The 22,914-nt window shown below is 37.7% G+C and overlaps 1 long non-coding RNA gene across 3 annotated transcripts; it reads left to right on the forward strand.

Moving 5' to 3' along the window:
• The first annotated feature begins 7,343 nt into the window (after positions 1-7,343).
• LOC135181294 (uncharacterized) lies at positions 7,344-16,533 on the forward strand. Of its 3 annotated transcripts, none has more exons than XR_010304806.1 (5): positions 7,344-7,381; positions 7,495-7,592; positions 12,112-12,893; positions 14,058-14,312; positions 15,924-16,533. It is a non-coding gene; the product is annotated as an uncharacterized LOC135181294 (long non-coding RNA). The 3 variants fall into 3 exon arrangements; XR_010304807.1 differs by having other exon boundaries at positions 14,079-14,312; XR_010304808.1 differs by having other exon boundaries at positions 7,346-7,381; positions 7,533-7,592.
• Positions 16,534-22,914: the final 6,381 nt, after the last annotated feature.

Below are 22,914 nucleotides of genomic sequence, written 5' to 3' on the forward strand. Positions count from 1 at the left end.
ATAGGTTAAGGCCACTGAGGGACTTAGGAAGAAATACACATTTTGTGACTTATTTGTATTTTTTGAACATTGGAAATGAGACAGATTCTAAGCTCTCCTGTTCTTTCAGGTCAGACATATTTGGATATGCTCAAAGGAGAAAATTTTAACACACACACACACACACACACACAACTTTATGTAAAAAATAAAACTGAAGATCTTGTGTAGATGACAGTGTTTAAACATTTTTTAAAGGTTTCTTTGAGCATGGCTATATTACTTAATGGAAGGCAGTGCAGAGTTCCTTGACATAACTGAGATTCTACTTTATAACTATAAGCTACAGGATGGAATATAATGTCCTGATGATGTCTTTTGGGATGAAAATAGACAGAAAAGTGGTGGAAACTCAACTGATTCCATTAAATAATGTAAACAGCTATTCCCACATGAAAGCAAACACTTAGTCAAGGACTTACATGACTTTTAAAATTTTTATCCAATATGGAAAGAAGCAAAATGGAAGAAGAGAGTCTGATGACCATTCAGCCAGTAAAACAATTTATTTACCTTAGAAAATCAGTAGATAATAAAAATTGTTATTGAAAGAATGGATTTTGAAGGGCTAAGCATACTTGTCCTGCAAAGATAGATGGAATTTTACTACCTACCCCACTTTAGCACTTACCAGGATAGAAGAAAACTGATTCCTATGTGAAGATGTTTTCTCTACTGTCAGAGCATGCACTGAAACATAATATTTCTCTTTTTATTTGTTTTAACAACAAAATATGTCTCTCAAGATGGTGGTATTAAACTTTCTATTCATTTTTATTTCTCCCTATTTAACATTAACTTTCCTATTCCTTACACTCAACAAAACATCTAGTAGTGCTTAGGTATCATGGGTAGTACAAACATATTTAGATAGTGAGTGCAGGTTCCTCCTCCTTATTTCACATCCTTAAAACTTCTATACATCAGTTGGCAGGAAATGGAGAATGGTATATTTCTTGGTAATTCTTGCCAGTTATCACAATGCTCTGGTTAGATTCTGAACTGCAGCATCAGGAAATTGCATATTAGATATCATAATAACAGAAGAGAATCTGGGCTGGTGCAGGATTGAACTTCTTTTCAAATTATAGGAGCTTTGGCATTGATTTCAAGCTTCCAGATGCCTTATGAACTGCTGTTCATTTAAAACAATATGTCATCACTAACAATATGTCTGCTTTCTTTTTTAAGCAATATGCTACCATTAATTCTGAGCTGCTGTGTTCCTCAAGACATTCAGCTCAAATCCGAGCTTAATGAAGTCGAGACACATAAAGAGAGATAATTGTATATGATGGAAACGGAACAGAGAGGCGGGGGGGGGGGGGGGGAAAGAAAAGCAAACAGAAGTAGAAAAACATTTTTTCTTAATGCATTTAAGGAATAAATTGAGCAAAAAAATTCTCGTGCCTCTCCATTTGTCTTTATCATTAGCCGACTCGAGGTTGAACTTCTGTGTTTCTTATCTTGATAAGCTTTGTTTTGTTTTATGAAGCAGCTGGTGAAATGTTCCATCACATGGAATCTCATGGAATTAGACTCTCCTCTCCAGAGCAAATGGTTTGTGAGGGACAATTTGACCCAGTAGATTTTCAAATGGTTCACATGAACTTTCCACAAATCCAGTGAAGGTAATGCAGTAGTGCTTCAAAAGACTTGAATCGTTCCATATTTCTGACAGTAAGAAATCCTTATTTAGGCTGAGGCATCTGCTGGATTCCATTATGTCCAAATAATATGCTATGCTCTTTTAAGCAGGATTATTCCTGCACATTTTAATATCATCTGATAAGCTTTGAACATTAATGGTTAGCTAACAACAATAAAAATATTTATTCATGACATGAAGAACAACCATCAGGGAGTTTATTTTTTCTTTTCATTAAATAAAAGGGGAAAAAATAAATAAAGTCATGTCAGAGAAATGAACTATGTTTGAATTAACACAGCACCTTCTCTGGGCTCACTTTGACTCATTGTTTTTAATCCTTTATCATTGCCACTGCTAAAATAATCCTAAAATTACTGTTCTTTCCTTGAGGTTAAATTGATGTGAAAGGAGATATCCTTCTGTCATCTTTATAGCAAGGGTAGCAAGCATCCCCCACTGCATCACTACATCAAAGTAAACAAGATTTCATGGTGGTGCATCACAACGTCTGATGTCCTTCTATTGCTTGTCAACCTGGGAGAATGAGAATTAGCATCCTGAGAGAAGCAGTTTCTTCACTTACTTTTCCCAATTCAGTATGTTAATTTGCTGCAGGACAATAATGTTTGGGAATGATAAGGTAGCATATAGTCATGCAAAGCCATTGACTATTAAAATTAAACTGGATTCTTAACAAGTTCCTTGGTATAAGCACAGTAATAAATAAATTTCATTGCATTTGAGCTGTCAAAATTAGATCCCTAAAAAAGAACTCTCTTCATTCTTGGGAGAATATGCTGCTGGTAAAGTCTACATTGTGATATGTCAGTCCTGAAGCATTTCAATACAGTTGATTTTACTGTTCAGCCTGCAGTGAAGTAACAGGAGACACTTCTTGCAATTACATGTGGAAACCCAAGGAATGATGAAATGTATAAAACCTTTTTGTTTTCATTTCAACTAATACCTCTCATAAACATTTGACTTGTCTTCTCAGTACTTTTATTTATCACTTACTTTCTTCACTGGCTCTCCAATCTCTAGGCTTTCAGAACAGAAGTGGGATGGGAGAACAGAGGAGTTTGCTCACTGACAGAAAAAGAGTAAATTTTAAGTTAGTTCAAAAATTTTTGAGTCAATATTTGACTTCACTTCAGAGTTGCTTTTAATAATCTCAAAATGGATCTCCTTTCCAGATATTCAGTCTGCTCATCTTTAATGAATGATGGAATAAATACAGTCCTGACTGCAAAATAAGCTTATAGTGAAAAATATGTTAAAAAAAAGTTAGCTATACTTGCAACATTTGAATGAAATTTTGGGTTGCTTGAGTTGAGAAAGTTTTATATTGAATATTTGCCATAAGAACTTAAGGATACTTGCCTCGAAGGTTGAGAATTTGACTTGCAGAAAAGATATGTGGGGGTGTGGGAAAGGCATACAAAGCAGGTGCCAACGTTTTCTTACATGTCACCTACAACACCTGCAGAAAGTGACCTTATTTAGTTTCGATTTTCCTATATAAAAAAATGCAAATCAGGCAAAGCAGAAATTATACAAGAACTGAAGAGCAAAGATTATCTAGCACAGAGAAAGAGAAGCTCACCGAATCCTCATTATAAATTAAATTGTGCATATAGAAAAAACAATGTCCCATACTCTTTTTCTGAGTCCAAAGACTTGCTTCAAAGGCCAATACCCTATGGAAATCTGGAGAGGATTTTTTTTGCTATTATCTTCTATTATTTATTTTCAGTTTGTCACATTCCCTAATTTTAAAGGATGTCACTCACTGACGTGACAGCAAATTTCTTTCTCATTCAGGCTTCTCGCTATTAACATGAAAAGTTAACAATTAACAAAGATACAGCAAATATTTTTTTCCACAGTGATGAAAGGGACACTAGGAAATATTCTAAGCATTTGTTGTTGTTATCACAGACACATTTAAACTGCGGATATAAAAAGTCATTTTCCACAATATGTGGTAGTAAGATTATGGGCTGCAGAACCAAATAGAGATCAAGACATATTTTCTCAGACATTCAAAATGTATGGAATATATCCAAAGTAATGTGACAATTTAGTTAAAAATCTCTTTATCTCAGCAAGAAAAATAGCAGAGAAAGAGGTGATTTTTTCTGTATCAGAGGTATGCAGTTTTAACCCCTGTAAACATTTTGAAAGTCAGTAAGTTCTTCATTCCTCCCTGGAATTTTTTAGAGCTCTGACATTAATTAAAACATGTTGTAAATTGTATGATATAGCAGCTGCCACTTAGGATATTCTGGAGCAGGAACAGAAAGACTGTGCTATGGATGGTGACTTAAGCAAAACCAACACTTCTTACACAGTCTTCCATTAAAATATGTTGCACGTTCATAAGATCAGATGTGACCTTCATCACGTTGTAATGGAGAGCTCTGTCATGGTTCACTCTTTAATATGCTTTAGGCACCAATGATGGAATAAAGCTCTGCTAATGGTAGTTATTCATAGTATAGATGTCTACATCTGAATTATCTATCTAGATTGCCTCCCTAACAGGCAAGACTTACCACATATGCCGGCCCAGCCATCTCGTTTAAATGCAGATGTCTTCAACAGATTGAGTGAAACATCCACTAGAGTTTCCTATTTCTCTTCATTGAACAAGGAAACTAAGACATCTGACAGCTTGTTCAGACGTGAAAGTCTAAGCAGAATCTGACTACATGATATGTAATGCATCTGGGTTAAGGCAATCCCAAGCACAAATCCAGGCTGGGCAGTGAATGGCTGGAGAGCAGCCCTGAGGAGAGGGACTTGGGGGTGCTGCTGGATGAGAAGCTCAACGTGAGCCAGCAGTGTGCACTTGCAGCCCGAGGACCAAACAGATCCTGGGCTGATCAGGAGAAGTGTGGCCAGCAGGTTGAGGGAGGTGATTCTGCCCCTCAACTCTGCTCTGGTGTACTCCACTTGGAGTAGTGTGTCCAGCTCTGGAGCCCCTATTACAAGAGGGATGTGGGTGTGCTGGAGCGTGTCCAGAGAAGGGCCAGTGGGATGACCAGAGGGCTGGAGCACCTCTGCTAGGAGGACAGACTGAAAGAGTTGGGACTGTTCAGTCTGGAGAAGAGGAGGATCTGAGGTGACCTTCTTGTGGCCTTCCAGTGTCTACAAAAAAGCTGTGGAGAGACTTTTTAGGCTCTCAGGGAGTGACAGGACTAGGGGGAATAGAGCAAAGCTGAAGATGGGTAGATTCAGACTGGACATGAGGAGGAAGTTGCTCAGCATGAGCAGGTTGAAGCCCTGTCCCTGGAGGTGTTTAAGGCCAGGCTGGATGAGGCTCTGGCCAGGCTGATCTAGGGTAGGGTGTCCCTGGGCATGGCATGGGGGTTGGAACTAGATGATCCTTGTGGTCCCTTCTAACCCTGACTGATTCTATGATTCTAAGATGACTTCTGGAGATTCCTTTTATCTGATGGTTTACTCAATTTCCAGGAGCTGCAGTAAAGTGAAGTTCACATCAGAAAGAAAAAAAAGGGAGAGAGCCATTTTGCACTCTTATCCTCTCCCTTGCTATAGCAGTTATTCCTGTTCCCTTCAATACCCAATATTTGGCTGGATTTGCCATTTCTGCACTGTATCTGCCTTCCTTTGCATACTTAGACTTACTTCTTGTAATGTTAATCTCTACGTATTTGAATATATATCTTGAGCTTCATTTTCTTTCCTTAGTGTAAACAATCAGGTTCCAGATTCATCTGCAGTTGTCTGCAGTGCAAGCTCTGGATTCACCTTCCTGCTGGAACAGCAGAGGGTTGTCTGGCCTGGGCAGGATAGAAATGAGGGAATGTCACAAGCTAAATGGCAGAAAATGTGGGCTTGGGAAGGCCACACCCTGGACTCCCTGTAATTACAAGAGGTAAGGGACAGATCTTGTAGGGCCAAAGAAGGCAACAAAGACTGAGAAACTGAAAGATTTTGACATTGCATCTAACAGATTTAACCTGCGGTATGTGGCCCTTAATATTTTGCATTCTGAATCCAAAACACCTATCAGTGAAGTAATTGTCAGCACAATTCCTTTTGCTTGATCTACACTTTTCAGATCTGTACATCTCTCTCGCATTTATCTCCAGAATTCCTTTCTTAAATAATTTTATTTCTTATTTCCACAATGGCTTTTCAGAATCCAATTAAAGAGAATGGCTTCTTCTCAAAGCAAATTACAAAGAGTCGAGAATAAATACACAGAAATGAAAATAAGGGCATTAAATGAGAGAAGAAATCAAGGTTTATTTAACATGCTAGGAGGAAAAGTGGTTTTTGTTATGAGCTATTTTTTCGGCATATAGTTAAAAAGTAGGAATGTCAGTATTAAAAAGAGTGATCACTAATCTGAATCCTGTTGTTTTTCCCCTACAGAAATCTAGTTAAAATATTTTTCTTTATTCTCTTGGGTTGCTGCAATTAGGATATATCATCCATAAAGTCTCATGTATAATTCATGCAAAGACTTAGTGCACTGTGCATTTGTCCTGCTTCAGTAAAATCAAATTATTATAATTTTACTTCTGATAATAGAGTGCTTATTTACTTAAAATTTTAATTGAAGTCATAATTATGTCTAGTATTCACAATAGTCAATAGTAACAGTAGAGCTGCACAGAAACAATTAGATCAGGTTGTTGGTTTATAGATTTTTTTTTTCCTTCTACATGCCCTAAATTAAAGTTAAAAAAAGCAAATATGAAGAAAAAGTAACTATGTCCTGCTTTATGGAATCGTAGAATAGAATCACTGAATAAACCAGGTTGGAAGGGACCTCCAAGATCATCCAGTCCAGCCTAGCACCCAGCCCTATCTAGTCAACTAGACCATGGCACCGAGTGCCTCATCCAGGCTTTTCTTGAACACCCCCAAGGACGGTGCCTCCACCATTTCTCTGGGCAGCCCATTCCAATGCCAATCACTCTCTCTGCCAACAACTTCCTCCTAACATCCAGCCTATACTTCTCCTGGCACAACTTGAGACTGTGTCCCCTTGTCCTATTGCTGGTTGTCTGGCAGAAGAGACCAATCCCCACCTGGCTAGAACCTCCCTTCAGGTAGTTGTAGACAGCAATGAGGTCTCCCCTGAGCCTCCTGTTCAGGCTAAACACCCCCAGCTCCCTCAGCCTCTGTTCATAGGGTTTGTGTTCCAGGCCTTTCACCAGCTTCATCGCCCTTCTCTGGAACCGTTCCAGCACCTCAATATCTCTCTTGAATTGAGGAGCCCAGAACTGGACACAGGACTCAAGGTGTGGCCTGACCAGTGTTGAGTACAGAGGAAGAATAACCTCCCTCATCCTACTGGCCACACTGTTCCTGATGCAGGTCAGAATGCCATTGGGTCTCTTGGCTACCTGGGCACACTGCTGGCTCATGTTCAGCCTACTATATACCAGTACCCCCAGGTCCCTTTCTTACTGGCTGCTCTCCAGCCACTCAGTCCCCAGCTCCACCATGTCTGCTTCTTTCCCACCCCCCACTGTGTTTTGCCCTTTTTCCCCCCAAACCCAGAGCACCTGGGTGCTGTTGAGTCTCCTCCCACCCCAGGTGTGGCCACTTTGCCCTCCCTGACCACTCCCCTTTATAATCAGCTCCAGAGAAGGCAGAAGCCCCAAGTTTGCCCATCTGGGCAGAGGGATCCTCCTCCTCTCATCACTGGTGAGTCCCCATGGTGTTCACTGGGTGAATGGTGGAGGGGATTCAAAGGCCGGGGGGCCTGGTGTGGCCCCCCGGCAGGTAGGGTAGGTACCTTATGATCATATCATTCACAGGTGCTGGGTCTCCTTAGGCTGAGCTTCTCTTTGTTTAGGTGCTTCCTTCTGCTTGCTCCTGAAGAGTTGAAGTACTTGGTGGAACTGGAAGCTCACAGGTAAGCAGCATTGTGTTGTCATAGGATTGTTTAGATTGGAAAAGGTCTCAAAGATCATCAAGCCCAACCTTCAACCTAACACCACCATGGCCATTAAACAATGTCCCAAAGAGCCATGGCCACATATTGCTTGAGAACCTCCAGGGATGGTGACTCCACCACCTCCCTAGAATCAGATTGTTCTATGATTCCAGGGAGGTGGTGGAGTCACCATCCCTAGCAATTTTCAAGCAACATGTGACTTGGGAAGACAAAAACCATAACTCCAAATGTCTGCCCCTTCCTTCTTCTTTCCCCAGCTTTATGTACTGAGTGTGGTGTCATATGGCAGGGAATTATTCATTGGTCACTTGGGGTCAGCTATCTCAACTTCACATGCACCTCCAGCCTATCTGCTGAAGGTATGCGTGAGAGGTAGGCAAAGCCTTGATGCTGTGTAAGAACTGCTCAACAATGACTAGAATCAGCCTTGTGTTACCAACACTGTTTTCAGCACAAATCCTAAACACAGCCACATACCAGCTACTGCAAAGGAAATTAACTCTATCCCAGTCCAAACTAGAAATATTAACAAGGAAGATTTAGTAGAGAAGTTGCTGGGCCTTGAATCTTTGAGATGTTATGATGCTCCTAGTGCCCTTAAACTAAAGGCAACAAACAAGCAAACCAAACCAACCAAAATGCCAAAAGCCTCACAGAAAGCTGGCATAATAATTTGTTGTGGAAGAGTAGGAAGTAGTCTTCAGAGACAATCCTTTGAGAAGTCAGATAAAGCTTGTCAGGTATCTGTCCAGTCCTACAAACCACCACAACATGAAGACTGACTGATTGCACTCGGTAGATCATTGCAAGATACAGCAGGTACTTTTGAATATGCTGTTTAAAAGCTACACTTAGAGAAAAGAAGCAGCATGCCCTAAATTAAAGTTAAAAAAAGCAAATATGAAGAAAAAGTAACTATGTCCTGCTTCATAGAATCAACCAGGTTGGAAGGGACCTCCAAGATCATCCAGTCTAACCTAGCACCCAGCCCTACCCAGTCAACTAGACCATGGCACTAAGTGCCTCATCCAGTCTTCTCTTGAGCACCTCCTGGGACGGTGACTCCACCTCCCTGGGCTGCCCATTCCAATGAGAAATCACTCCCTCTGTGAAGAACTTCCTCCTGACATCCAGCCTATACTTCTGCCGTCTCAAGTTGAGAATAGAATCAAAGATATGTTATAATAAAATAGAATTAAAATGAAATGAAGAGCTACCGTATATTAATGTGAATTTCAGGAAATATAATGTATTTCCATGATCTCACTTTCATTCTAAGTATGTACATAATAGCTCTACTAAACGCATGGTAATTCTACTGGTATGAAAACACTGAAAGTTGGAGACAAAAATGTTTCACTGAATTCCTAAAAGCTGTAGGGAAGGATCTTTACTGACCGAAATAAGAATCAGCAAGATTACTATTTTTCTATCTTCTAATATTAATTATGAGCCAGTTCATATCTTAACTGAAGTTATATATTTAATTATCTCTCCCATGATGCTAGCAGAATATTATAATGTGAATTTATTATTTTAGTTTCTTACAAGATGAAAGGTGGTGTTCAAGCTAATGAAATACAGTCCAGGAAGTTTCTTGTTTCTGCCATATAGTTCTCAGAACAGAAAGCATTCTCTTAGCTTTCTTTCAGTAGACAGATGAGTTTTTAAATATTCAGCATATCCTTCTTCTTGTGACAGTATTCAAATCAAACTTTTCACAAAGAGTGTCTTAATCAAGACATTCAAGGCAATCCTAAGAGATTCTACCCTGGGTTCATATTAATGATTGCTTTGTTATTAGGCTGTTGACTAAAATACATTAACAATGTTTGAAAATAGGCCCAGCAGGCTTTGTGTGATCAGAAGCTTGACCACTGGGCTACTATATTATGTCTCTGAGTAAGACCTCTCTGAGTGCAGAAGATATGAAAGAATGCCAAAGGAGAGATGCTTGTAGGAAAAAGCAACTTATTTAATCTCTTCCTCAACAGAATACTGTAGCTTGGTGAGGGCATTTTCTCTTGTAGATGAGAGTTTCAGATGCGAGTGTTGCACATCACCTAAAGAGTCAGTGAAAGGCATTTCCTTTCAGGAAACAAACAATGAGGGGCGGGGGGGGGGGGGGAAGAGAATGATGTTCATCTCCAGATGTCTGGCCTTTTTAAACACAGCACACTCAAGCCAGAGCACATATTCATTTGTTTTGTGCTTCATGGACTTGTCCTTCATGAAAGTGCTTAATCTCATCTTGAATGTAATTATATTTTTGGTCTTTGCAGAGTCTTACAAAGAATTCTGCACTTTAATTATTTTCTTTTGTAAAAGATTTCCTGTCATGCTGAAAGTTCAGAGTGGTACTTTCAAAGTCATGCTGTACTGTATTCACTCTCTTCATTCCATCCATGGTTTTAATTTGCCTCTTCCAAACTGAGTTCTATGCAGATCCTTAAATGGTCTCATTCTTTATAACTGAGGGTACTTTTTAATATTTCTTTCCTCTTTATAACTTTACTTTTGACATTACTCTTTTTGAGATAAGGAAGTCTCAGCTTTAAATCATATGAATGCAGTAGATGATAATTAGTAGTAATTTCCAAAAAAAGTCCTGAATTATTTTTGTCACTTAATCACCAATGATAAGACAGGAAAGCTTAAGTTTCCTAGAAAGTCCAAGTTGATAGTTCTTGGATTTCATTTTTTTTATTTAACAATTCATTCTCACCTGAATGATCTAAGTGTTGGAATCTTTTGATTTTTTTTGAGTCTTTCCCATCAGCTGAAAAAGCAAAGACATGTATTGTTAAAGAAAAATGTCTTCTGCTGTAGAAATGCAAACCCATACTTTAAGGATCATTTAAGTCTGAAAAGCTTATACTGAGTACAGAAAAAAACTTTTATATGAATAATAAAGGGTGTCCGAACTTAATCGAAATAGAATTTCACTCCCATTAAATTCAATGAAGCCAAAGATGTACCTCAAAAAATTGACTGAACACAGGACGAACAGAAAATCCACATTTTAAAGCTTCACTGAGAACATTTCATGACAAAGACAAAGAAAGTGTAAGTACTAAGCTAAGGAGAATTACAGTGCTATAGCATTTGTCAGTACAGATCACTCCCCAGGAACTGAAAGTATTAAGAAGGCAGCCTGTGTCAGTTTTGAACTAATCAAAGGTTGACGATGAGGGGATTACAAAACTGAGCAAGGATCTTGCTCTCTGTCCTCTTCCTCAGTATTCTGTGACTTCTTAAAATGATTTTCTAGAGTAAGACAGTTCAAGAGGAAGCAGCATCCCAGTACAGATAGAAACATCATGACAAATTCAACATATGTTGTTTATATGTAGCTGTAGAAGTCTGACAAGGTTTTCCTGCAGTGATTACCCTGGAATGTTGAAATGTTGAGGCAATTTCAAGCAGCTGCAGTTTTATCTGGTAATCAGTGAAGAGCTTACACTTTGGGAAAAGAGGTACATGTTAACATGAGTTTACAAAGAAAAAGAATGGTATTCAATTTTACATTTAAGGTACTAGATGCTCATTGATTTACTTTCTGTAACAAAAGTTATTGAATTTTTTCTCCTTTTCTGATATTTACATTGGCTTTCTTATAAAACCGTGTTAGGATCATTCATATTTATGCATTTATAAAATGATGAGGATAATTCATGGAGCACAAGATTAGACCATCCCCAAATAAAAATAATTGCCATCTACAATTTTTTTCCAATTATCTATAACACACAAAATTACAAATCATGATAAAATGGGGAAATAAGGTGCATGTTGTACTCTAGCACCTCTAAAGGGAGAATACTTCACTAACATCTCTCCAGAGAGGCATGCAAGAGCTTTAAAGCGACAAAGCTCACTGTTTGTTGTTGGTTTCATTTGCTTGTTTGCTGTTAATAATGTTTTTCCTCCTCAATTTCTCTTCAGTTAAAATTAATTAAAATTCTAATTTATTTTAGCTATTTTTAATGATGTTCCTACCACAGAAAGCAATTATTATAATATTTGTATCTTTAACTTAACCAGCATTAAGAAACGTAGTTGCTGAGATACTTTTTGTTGCTGTTTCATGAGAGCTGGATTGGCACTGAACAGTGCCATGAGGAGGATTCTGGAAGTTAGAAGGTGCTTCATTTCTCCAGTATGACTTGCAAGGAGAGCATGGATGGCACACTGGAATTCCAGACATGAGTTTGTGAGTCACTCTTGTGCTGAGTCAGCAATTTTTAAAGGCAAAGACTTTGTCTTATGTGCAGGCTTGATGCCCTTGAAAGGACACAGACTACCTTCAGTAAGTGAAAAATCACATTTCACAAGCAGACAAACATTGGAAATTAATCTCATAATTGTTTTTTGTCAAAGCCTAAGTTGCAAAGGTTGCCTTAGAAAATGTCTTTGTGAGAATTAAGGGACGTTCATGTTCTTCCTAAAGACATTCACTCTACCACTTCTTTTGCAGATATAATTTCCTAACTCTCTCCAGCAGTGGCACAGAAGATAGATTTCTGAAAGCTACCTGTGAGTCAGAAGGAAGGCTGGCAGGAGCAGAGAAATGGAATAACTTGCCTCATATACACATGGCTGGCTCTCTACCAAACTCATATTCCTGCTCTAGGTGAAATAGGGCACTCAAAGCAATTCAGTTATTCAGAAAATCTTCTTATGCCTTTCCCCTCCCTTTCTCACCATATTATTCCCTTGCATTCAATACTGCTTGTGAATCCTCATTGCTTATCCCATTCACACATGGAAAATCACCTTGAAGGTGCTCTTAACACTTGGGGTTAAGTCTTCAGATTGTCAGCAAATTTGCAGACTTGCCATTCCTTCAATTTCTAAGGACTGTGGAGCCCTATCTCCTTCTGATTACATTCCTTTAGAGTTGTCAAAGCCTGTAGCTGAATTACTTGACTCATAATAGAAGAACTGTCAGCCAGTGAAATCATATGAAATTATTTTCCAGAAGAAATGGAGCAAGATTCATATTTCCTACATTTAGACATCTACCTGATGGTAGACATCTGTGTCTGAGGTAGTTAGCTGGATTCTTTTTTTTATAGTCAGTAGAAAAACACACATTTGCAGGATAAGATTCCCATCTGCTAAGGCAATTGTTTCTTAAACAGGTTGAGCGAATAGCTATCTGGAAATGCCTCTTTCTCTCCATTAACTACTAAAAAACAACAAACAAACAAAAAAATGTTTGGAGAGGCCATAGAGACAAGTCCAAAGTCAGACAAGGTGAGTCTTAGCAAGAAAACTGCCTATGACATATTTAATGGTAGAGTTATGTTTGGTGGTCCTTGAGAAGACAAGCTTTGTCATATCACATTTAATGTACCAATGCCAATAAGCACTGCTGAAAGGTGATGCAGACCCTTTCAAACGTAGAATTCAAGCAGGAACAAATGTTATTTACAAATTCTATTCCTCTGAAGCTACAAGAATATGAAAACACTTAAAAACATAAAAACAAAAATTAGTATATATTTTTAAGAAATTGAAGCACTTGTTAGTTTTGGTATTGTATTGTATCTTTCTCTTGATGGTGATTAGTCCTTTTTGTATTAGCAAAGCGAATGATTTATTGTGAACAAGTCCAGAGATTTCAACAGCTTAATGTGTTTTAGCTCACATTATTACACTGTGCCAAAATATGCATCTGATAGACATTATGCACTTATTTGTTATTATTGTTTCATAAATTTCATTTATGTATTCAAAGAACAGAGAAACTTTCATGTAACTGACAAGTGAAAGCACAACACAAACAGTAAATACTTTGATGTGCAAATTAGGATGAAAACGACCTGGCTAAATTATTCTTGTGTTCTAATCATTTACTGAAAGAAACTAAGACAGGTTCACTTACAATTTGCTGAAGAGACAGAGAATGAAATTATAGATAACATTAATAAAGAGTAGTTAAATTAATTTCAGTTCTTCCAAGTATTTAACAAATGGAGATTGCAAAAGGTTAAACTGAGCTGAGGAACATTTTTCTATCCATGCATTATTGATTAAAGAGTAACTGTGAACAAGACAAAAATCTTTGTGTGCAGTGCTCTGTACAAACCCATTTTTATTGTGCACCATATGCAAAACTGAGACAACCTTTACAATAATAAATACCTATTTGCATGCTGTTTTTCTAGTGATGTGCTTTCAGATAATGTAATTATCAGCTACTTTCTTACCACAGTGACCTGCACTCTTAAAGAACAAAAAAATGCTCTAGAGTTTAAATTAAACATAATAGCATTTTTCTTATATCAATAGTTACTTCTTTCCAGTGAAAGATCACATTCTGCCAAAGAGAAAACATTCAAAATACAGATTTTAAAACTATTGAATGAGACTTACAAGATAAATGTAATTATTTAGTTTTATTCCATCTGAATTTAGAGGAATTTTTATCTGCTCAAGGCCAAAGATAAAGAAAGTAAAGTGGAACTGAGTTCTGAAACCTCCATGAAGGTGGTGCATTTTATTCAGAATTGATTGATTACTGACATCCATATGAGCTAAGACACTACTTGTGGAACCAGTTGTTTGTTACAACATGAAGGTTACTTTGGTAAAGGATGATATTAATGAAGATTTACATTCACATGGAACCAAGATCAAAAAGATACGAGTCGATTCATTCTCTGTATATGGGTAAGTTAAAATACTCTAGTATTTTTGACCTTTTGAAGTTTGAAATCTCTTCTCCTTTCTTCTCTCTTCTCCTAATATTCTCCCTTTACCTCTCCCAACCTGTTCCCCTAAGAAGGTTTTTTTTAGTCCAATCCTCGAGAGTGGTAAATTATGGAAGACCAAGAAATTTTATCTTTATTCTTTACAAAAATATCTTGCACAATTTTGTCTCCTGTAGTCAGCCTGTACCTACTGGCATATGGAATTTGAGCAATCTATTTTGGTTACATTTATTTACTCAAGATGACTTTATTGCTGAAGACAATCATCTTGAAGTAAAATGCCTTCAGTGAGAGAAAGGATTATACCAGAAGAAAAAGGGGAGGAAAAAATAAAATTCATGTTGCAGGTTAAGGATTTTTGCACACATCTCTGCAAAAAAGCCTTTTCTGAGACAGGCATTTATTTTAAAGGATCTTTAACTCATCTTTCAAAAAGCAGCAGGGCTAAGCCCAAAACAAAATCTTATAAAAGAAACATGCTGTAATGTCAGGACAAACAATCTTGTTTGAAAATTGTATAGGATCTTCCTACCTGCTGGGTTTAATTTAAAAATATAATGCTACATTATTGAAGAGGAAAAATAGAAGAGAGATGTTAGAGTATGTGTTTATATACTGCCTTATAATCGTTTCATCAATAACTGAAAAAGTAGGGGGGAAAAAAAGTACCTAGGTTCATGTCTTCTTGAAACTACTCTTATAGTAATCTCTTAAACATACTAATTGGACTGCACGGAGAGACTTTTCCAGGTTTGCTTACAAGAGTAATGTTAAAATGAATATTGACTGCTTGTGTTAGATTAAGGAATACTCTTTCTGTTGAGACTTTTTCCTCTTACATCAGTGACCAGTCACTGAAAGGAGTGATAGAATATTACAGGACATAACTGGCACTAGAAGTGTGTATCTGAGCAAACATATGCAAGATTGACATAGAATCATAAAATCAACCATGTTGGAAGAGACTTCCAAGATCATCCAGTCCAACCTATCACCCAGTTCTAGCCAATCAACCAGACTATGGCACTAAGCCTTCATAATACATAGGGCCACTCCTCCACCCCTTCTCTTTCACCTGTCTCCCTTGAAGAGTCTCTAGTCATTGATTACAGCATGCCTGTTGTGTGAGTCACCCCACCATCTTTTGCTATCAACATTAACAATTGTATCAAAACTCAGGATATTCTCCTTTGAGTACAGTTTGGAAAAATCTGTTTTCCTTCAAGTCACAGACTGCTTTTGAACTGCATTCAAAGACAACCATCTGCCAACAGAATGCAGCATAATTCAGAAATTAATTCCCTGTTGTGCTACGACTATAAATCAATAGGCCAAGATAGAGATGTTTGCCTAATGTCTTCTCTTCAGGAGTTTCCTGTATACTTTCCAGAGCTGTAATTTGCCAAGTGATAGCAAGTCTGAGACTTATTCATGAAACGTATTTACTAGAAGGTTGTGTCAACAGAAACTGGTAGAAGCAGCAGTATGGGATGTAATGTAGTGAACTATACTTAGACTAAGATGAAGAACCTGGAGCTGGACACTCACTGAAAAATCTGTTTTTTTCCAGGTGGAAAACTTTGAAAAACAGCCAGTATCAGAAAGTGCTGGGAATTTTCCCAGTCTCATGACAGAAATGTTCAAAGCAAAGAAGTCCTATGGTCAGCTAACTGCACAAGCGCCAGTATATTCAGACACGAGAGACATCATTTCAAGTTTCTGCATAGTATAATTCAGGTCAAAGTATTTTGCATTCTAGATGGATGCCCTAAATTCCTTATTATAAAATAATGTGATTTTTAAATTATTCTATGAAGAGACAAAATGAGAGAAATTCAACTGGAAATGTAAAATATTGATTTTTTTTTTTTTTTAGGTCATTACAACAAACATCTCTAAGTCAACATAGATTTTATCTTGTGTTTTCCACCTTGCTTTAGAACTCTGTCTCTCCAACTAAAACTCTGCTTATTACTGGAAACCAATTATTTGTAACCTGACTAAACTTTGTAATTTTTTTTTTCCCCTTGGGGCTCCCTAAATTTTTTTACCCAACTGCTGAATGGCAGTTGTCCCACCATTCCCAAGTTACACTCAGGCCCCAATATCTATGCAGTTTGTAAAATATTTTCTGGGAAAAGAAAGTAATAAAAATTAGAAAGTCTGTCAAGCAAAAGAAATAGTTAACTTGAAATGTTTTTTTTTTTTCCCTACTTCTTCCTCTTTTCCAGCTGCCTTTAAACAATTTCCTTTAATCAGGCTTGGTAACTAAGATGTGGAAGCAGTAACTCTACTTATCAAAGGACAGTTCTAACTATACATTTACTTAGGCATTCAAGCTACATGGCAGGTCTCAGCTACTTATTGATTTTATTCCATTAAAATAGATGGTTTTGTTTAGCATTGAAAAAGTGAACAATTTTCCTGACACCAAGCACTTGTTTAATAGTCTTGGAATAATCTATATTTCATTAAAATGATGACTTATTACACCCAAGCACTCTCCTGTCTTCTTAACTATTGATTTAAGGCAGTTTAACACTTGTATAGCATGTAATAAATTGGTCTCGTCTCGACTGGCAGTACTTTGTTATAAAGTCATTCTTAACTACATAAACACTGAATGGGCATGTATTAGAGATGTTCCTCAGATGAGTTTCTGTGAAAGGATCTTTCCCACCTAAACACTCAGCACCTCTTTTTTATTTAAAAAAAAAAGTGCCTTGTAAAACTTTTAGATAAGTAGAAAGTATCACAATCAATATTCATAACATGATTTATGGAATAAAGAAGCTTTCCACTAAATCTTGACTGTAAACTCAGTACTGTAAAGTTTTTAGTACAGTAATCCATCTCATGGATGTTTTAAACTGGGCATTAATGGTGCTGAAAAATCGAGTGGTAGTGAATCACCTGTATCAGGGAGAGGTAGTTAGGAACTTTAGTAGTGAAAACGATTCAAGCACACCTAAGCCCTCTGCCCCTTTGTTCTCTAATCAGTGACATCTTATTTTCTCATATTTTTTCCCTGATCACTTTTTATAGCTGCTGATGTCACTAAATCCTTGCTTTGACATGGTGGAATAGATTCATCTGCCCTACACTTACAAGAAGGCAAACAGTAGATGGAAGCAGGTTTCCAATGTTATCTGGTTTATGAGCTGCCAGTAGATATGCACTGCTATTGTCCTCCCACTTCAATTTACCTAAAGAAGTCAAAACTGACTCAGTTAAGAGTTCACTACATTATTTTTGTAGTAGCCTTTTGAATACCTGAAAGAAGAATGCATAGGAAGGTCCACTGCAGATATAAGTTGCTTCCACAGTTACAATAGGAGAGTAATACTCTAGACATGTTGCTCTCTTCCCTCAAAATGTGGTGAAGTCAATAGCAGGATTTAGTCATATTAAAAGGGCCATTTAAAATATATTGCTATTTCATAGGGCAGCTGGTATTGCACAGAAGAAAAATATTCTCTGCAATGAAGTCAGCATTGAAACAGTCATTTCCTCTCATTGCCCATCTAGAAAGAGAAGTGAGAGCAAGAAAACAGCTGATTTTAAGTAAAAAAAGATAGAATGGGTAAAATAGAGAAATACTCAGGAGGAACCAGAGAAGGTTTGTAGCATTTTCCTTCTAAATTGGAGTACAAGATGATAGTGACAGCTCTAAGAGATAGTAGGATATTCTTATTTTAGTTTTTCAGAGAACATCAGAGTGCAGAGATTAAAGCCAAGTGATAGTCACTTACTATTTGAGAAAACCATAGACAGAAATGCCTACTGTGCTCTAATCACACAAGTGATATTTGGAGCTTTTTAGGGCAAACAATAATGCACCTCTCTCTCCAGTGCAAGAGAGAAGCATAACATCAGCAATTCCTCTGCTACATGACATTTCACTTACACTTATTTGTATGTGTGCAGTAAGTCTGATGTCACCCAACTGCACAGGATTTGACTGGATAAACAGCACTGTTCATACAATATTGTTTGGACAGCTCTGGGAAGAGTTAACCTTTTGCACATGAGCCAAGGAAATACAGAAGGAATACATCCTAACTGGCACAGACATTGTGATGCGTGAATCTCACCCCCATTAGTCAGCTGGTGAGAACAGAGCAGGCTATGACATGTCTGAATTACCCCAGTGCATTTCACGCAACTCGTAGACATTATGATGATGATGACCACTGTACTAAACCAATGTAGCTGAGCTAGTCAATATTACTTCTCCAATCTGGCATGATTATAATCAACAAATTGAATCCATATGTTTTCTACTTACTGTAAGAAAGGCAGATGAGGTATATATTACTGAATTTAACTCACTTAATGACTTATATGTCAACAACAGTAAAATAATAGTATCTACACAGCTGAAACAGATGCTAGGGAACATAAACATGTGTTGGGTAAAACAAGCTACAAAGCTAGGTGAAGCACACCACAGTGCTGTGTGTAAAGTATGCATCCAAACTCATTAAATATTTATTAAAAGATATTAATGTAGGCATAAAAGGATATTTTGTGATTGGTTTATAGTTCACTTTTTTAACATATAATTTAGAATCATAGAATCATTCTGTTTGTAACAGATCTTTGAAATTATTAAATCCACCCATTATTAAAGTCACCCAATCTGCTGCTAAACCATGTTCCTCAGCACCATGTTAACACATCCTTAAACACCTCCAGGGGTGATGATTCAATCATTTCCCTGAGGGATCTTGTTGCAGTGTTTGAGAACCTTTACAGTAGAGAAATTTCTTCTAATATCCAACCTAAATCTCCCCTGGTGCAACCTGAGACCACTTCCTCTCATCCTATCACTTATGACTAGAGAGAAGAGCCTAACATCCACCTGGATCCAATGGAGTTGCAGAGAATGACAAGATTTCCCTTGAGACATTTTTTCTGTAGATTAAAATACATTTCTCTCAACTAATCTCTATAAATTTTTTTCTCTGGACCCTTCACCTGCTTTGTGGTCATTCTCTGGACCTGTTCCAGGACCTCAAATTACTTTCTTGCAGCAATAGTCCAAAAAACATCCCAGTACTCAAGGTGTGGCCTCCCCAGTGCTGAGTACAGGCTGACAACCACCTTCTGGCCTGTAAAACTGAGGCATAAATAAACTGTGGGACAAAGATATGTCTGTGTCTTGGCTTGATATACAGTGAGAAAAGATTAATTTCTTCCTTAAGATCCTTGCATGTAGGTGTCTATGTGAGGATGCCAACAGATTGGCAAGGAATCTCAGTTTCTGTTATAGTTAGTGGACAGGCTACTTTGGATGGGGCTTTGAGCAATTTGGTGTATTGGAAGGTTTCCTTACTCATGCCAGAGGGGGTGGAACTAGATATCCTTAAGGTCCATTCCAATGCAAACCATTCTATGTTTTTGTGATTCTGCTGCCTAAAGATCCATCTGGACTGGTAGATTAGACTATGAGTTTACAAGTGGTCCACGTGACTCTGAAGCAGCATCTGTAGGGCAGGAGGATTATATCAGAGAAGATCAGATGGCACCACATGACTAATTTTAGGTGACTGAACCACCTAATTAATGGAGCCTAAAGAGCAATTTAAGCACCCCTAAAAATAAATGTCTACACTTGTATAAATCATTATCCAGATTCTGATGACTGATTAGAGCTCCTTTGAGTATAGTGGGAACTTACACATCTGGTACAGAAGTAGACACCTTATCTTAGATGTCTTGATTTTTCACTGAATATGCTTCTCATACCAAGTAGGGCCTGGGAGCATGAGGAGGATAAAGCATAGTCTTTATTCATACTATTCAAAACTCCATCTCCATGACACAGTGCAATAACCTCAATGAAAGCATATGTCAGCTCTGAATAAAATCCTCTAGAATCAATAGTAGGATACCATAATAACATTGTACTCTTCCAGGCTGTGTGTGTGTAGTTTCTTATTCAAATCTTGTTCAGGTACATCTCAACATTGCACTACACCTTTCTGCTATATCCTGAATACCTTTCAGTAGTGCGTTAAGTGATGTAGCTAACATCTGTCATACATAATTTGTCCTCTTTTCCACCCCCCAAGGGAGGAATTATGCATGCAGTGTAACCGTTTGTTTTAGTTAAGAATTTGTGCTTGCTGTTTACACGTAAAAGATGCTGGGACAGAGTGACTGTAAGATGAAGATCTCCTGCTGTGAATTCATAACTGAGCTTTTGCCCTACTTTGAACCTTCACAAAGAGCTGTCCTTGTGTTTAGCCATTTGTAAATGACTTACCATATCAGATAGGAAAAGGAGAAAAGTGTTTCAGTACTTACAAGGTTTTATTATGTTTGTCTAACCAAGAACACTAACATGCTGTCAAATAACAGCCCACTGATAGGTGTTAAGACCTTTTGACCTATTCACCCACCTGTGGTGGTTGCTGTGTGTATGGTAGGAGGGCAAGAGAAAAGGTATGTGCTTGTGAAAAGAAGGAACAGCAAACTTTGCAATGATCCTTGTGTTCTGTCACAGCTTATTCCACATTACCACACTTGCTTTGAAGACATCTCTGCACCATGTACGTTTTAAGCAACACCTCTGTTTCCACTTTCTTTCTCCTATTAGTATGTGAAATATTAAAAGATATTATCAAAGCTAGAAGAAGACTTTTTTTTCCCCCAATAAGCCTTACTTGTGTGAGGAGAAATATGGTAAGTACAACACATCTGAAGGGAGAAAGCTTACTTTTCTAAGCTTACCAAGTCAATTCAGAGACTCTCATGCTTTGCAGGAACATGGGAAATGAAGTTCTGAACTATTTTGAACTTATCCTGCTATAGATCTAAATTACTCTGGATTTAGCTGCTAAGTTCAGTGTAGCCCTCAGGAAGGTCAAATCATGCAACTTGTGTTGCATCCTGGCTGCTTAGATTATAAATGAATCCATGAAAACATATCTGAATGACATTTTAGTGGCCAGAAATATAAATTTTCCCAGAATTTTCTCCTCCCTGTGTACAGTGTCTTGTTCTTTTTCCTGAGCACTCCAGTGAAATAGTTTTCCACTGGTCTACTGCTGTAACCTCCTCTCTCTGTGTCAGAGGTGGTCGTTTAAGAGAAAAGAGGGAACAAAGTTAGTTGTTGCATTTTTGCACAGGATTCATAGACATTTACAATATAGTTTGCTGGAATGATAATTCTGCCCTTCAGAAATGAGCTGTCATATAAACAAATAATTCTCCTTCATCCACACCTATCTGGATGCTAGAAAAAAAACCACTCCTTTTGTGCAGCTCAGATTCAAATCAAAACTTGATCCTATCCACCCAGAGGTGTTTGCTATTTTTAGAGATAATTAACTCTGCAAGTGAGTGTAGGTAAAAAACACTTACTGAAGTTTACTCCAGCTCTTTATGCCGAAGTTCTCTCTGCCTTTTAACCTCCCTGAAATAGGATAGGAGGAGGAAATATAGTCAAGGTCTTCTGCTTGCTCTTCTCAGCATAATGAATCCTCCCCCATGTTCATTTAGTTCATCCCCACTATAAAAATGACTTTTTCAATCAAAGCATTGTACTCCTTCCAAAGACATTAAGCCAAATGACAGAACATGAGCTGAAATGACAAGGACAAGCTAGCTCAGCGCAAGGCAAGGGGAGTTTCTAAAGTGAATGATTGAAAAAGAATACATACTAGGACTTTGCTCAAGGACTCTCAGCAAATTGTTCCTATAGAAAACCTGATTTTCGATAAGGATAGGAGGAAAATGAGGTAGTGAACAAGAAAAGTCTGGAGCACTTGGTATCTTGTTTAGGTTTTCTTGCTTACTTGTCACAAATAGTTCCACTCATCATTTATGGTGTTTGGACTTTCATGCATTCAAAGCCTAGAGAAACTTCAGAAGTCAGAATTAAAAAGCTAAGCTCAGTTTACAACAAAAGGAGAGAAATGGGCATCTGAGAAGCAGAATCGTAGGAAAATTCATAGAGAATGGGTGGATTAATAAGCAGAAAATAAAAATGCCTTTAAGAAGAGCATATCTGACACCTGCACTTTGTCAGAATTAGGAACTTACCTGAAAATCTGAAGTGCCTACACAAAAATTAGGGTATACAAATCAATACTGCTTCTCAGAATCAGGTGTCTAATTTAGGTATTAGTAAGCAGATGACTGCTTCACTTTGGCAAGCAGAAGGGCTTCTTACTTTTAAGAATGCAGGCACAAGTACACATCATTTGCCATGAAAACTAGACCTAAGTTACTTCATATCTATCATGACACAGAAGACCTGGGGTATGCCTGCCTGAAATCTTGCTACTGAAGACCTGTTACTGCCCACAACCAAAAGAAAATTTCGAAGGATGAAGGAGGCAAGAATCAAAAAGGAACTTGACTCTGCCTTTAAAACTGCTTAATACTAACTTTTACTTCTATGCACAGCTGATAGAAGGTTTATGAACAGCTTTGTGTCTAAGGTCTAGCTAGGAAATCATTGAACATTTTATGCTCCAAAGGAATAAATTAGAAACAAAGATCTAAGCAGATTTATGACATGATAAACCACAACTTTTTTGAGAACCATT

The sequence above is a fragment of the Pogoniulus pusillus genome, chromosome 14 (assembly GCF_015220805.1).
Source record: "Pogoniulus pusillus isolate bPogPus1 chromosome 14, bPogPus1.pri, whole genome shotgun sequence".
Taxonomy (NCBI): Eukaryota; Metazoa; Chordata; class Aves; order Piciformes; family Lybiidae; genus Pogoniulus; species Pogoniulus pusillus.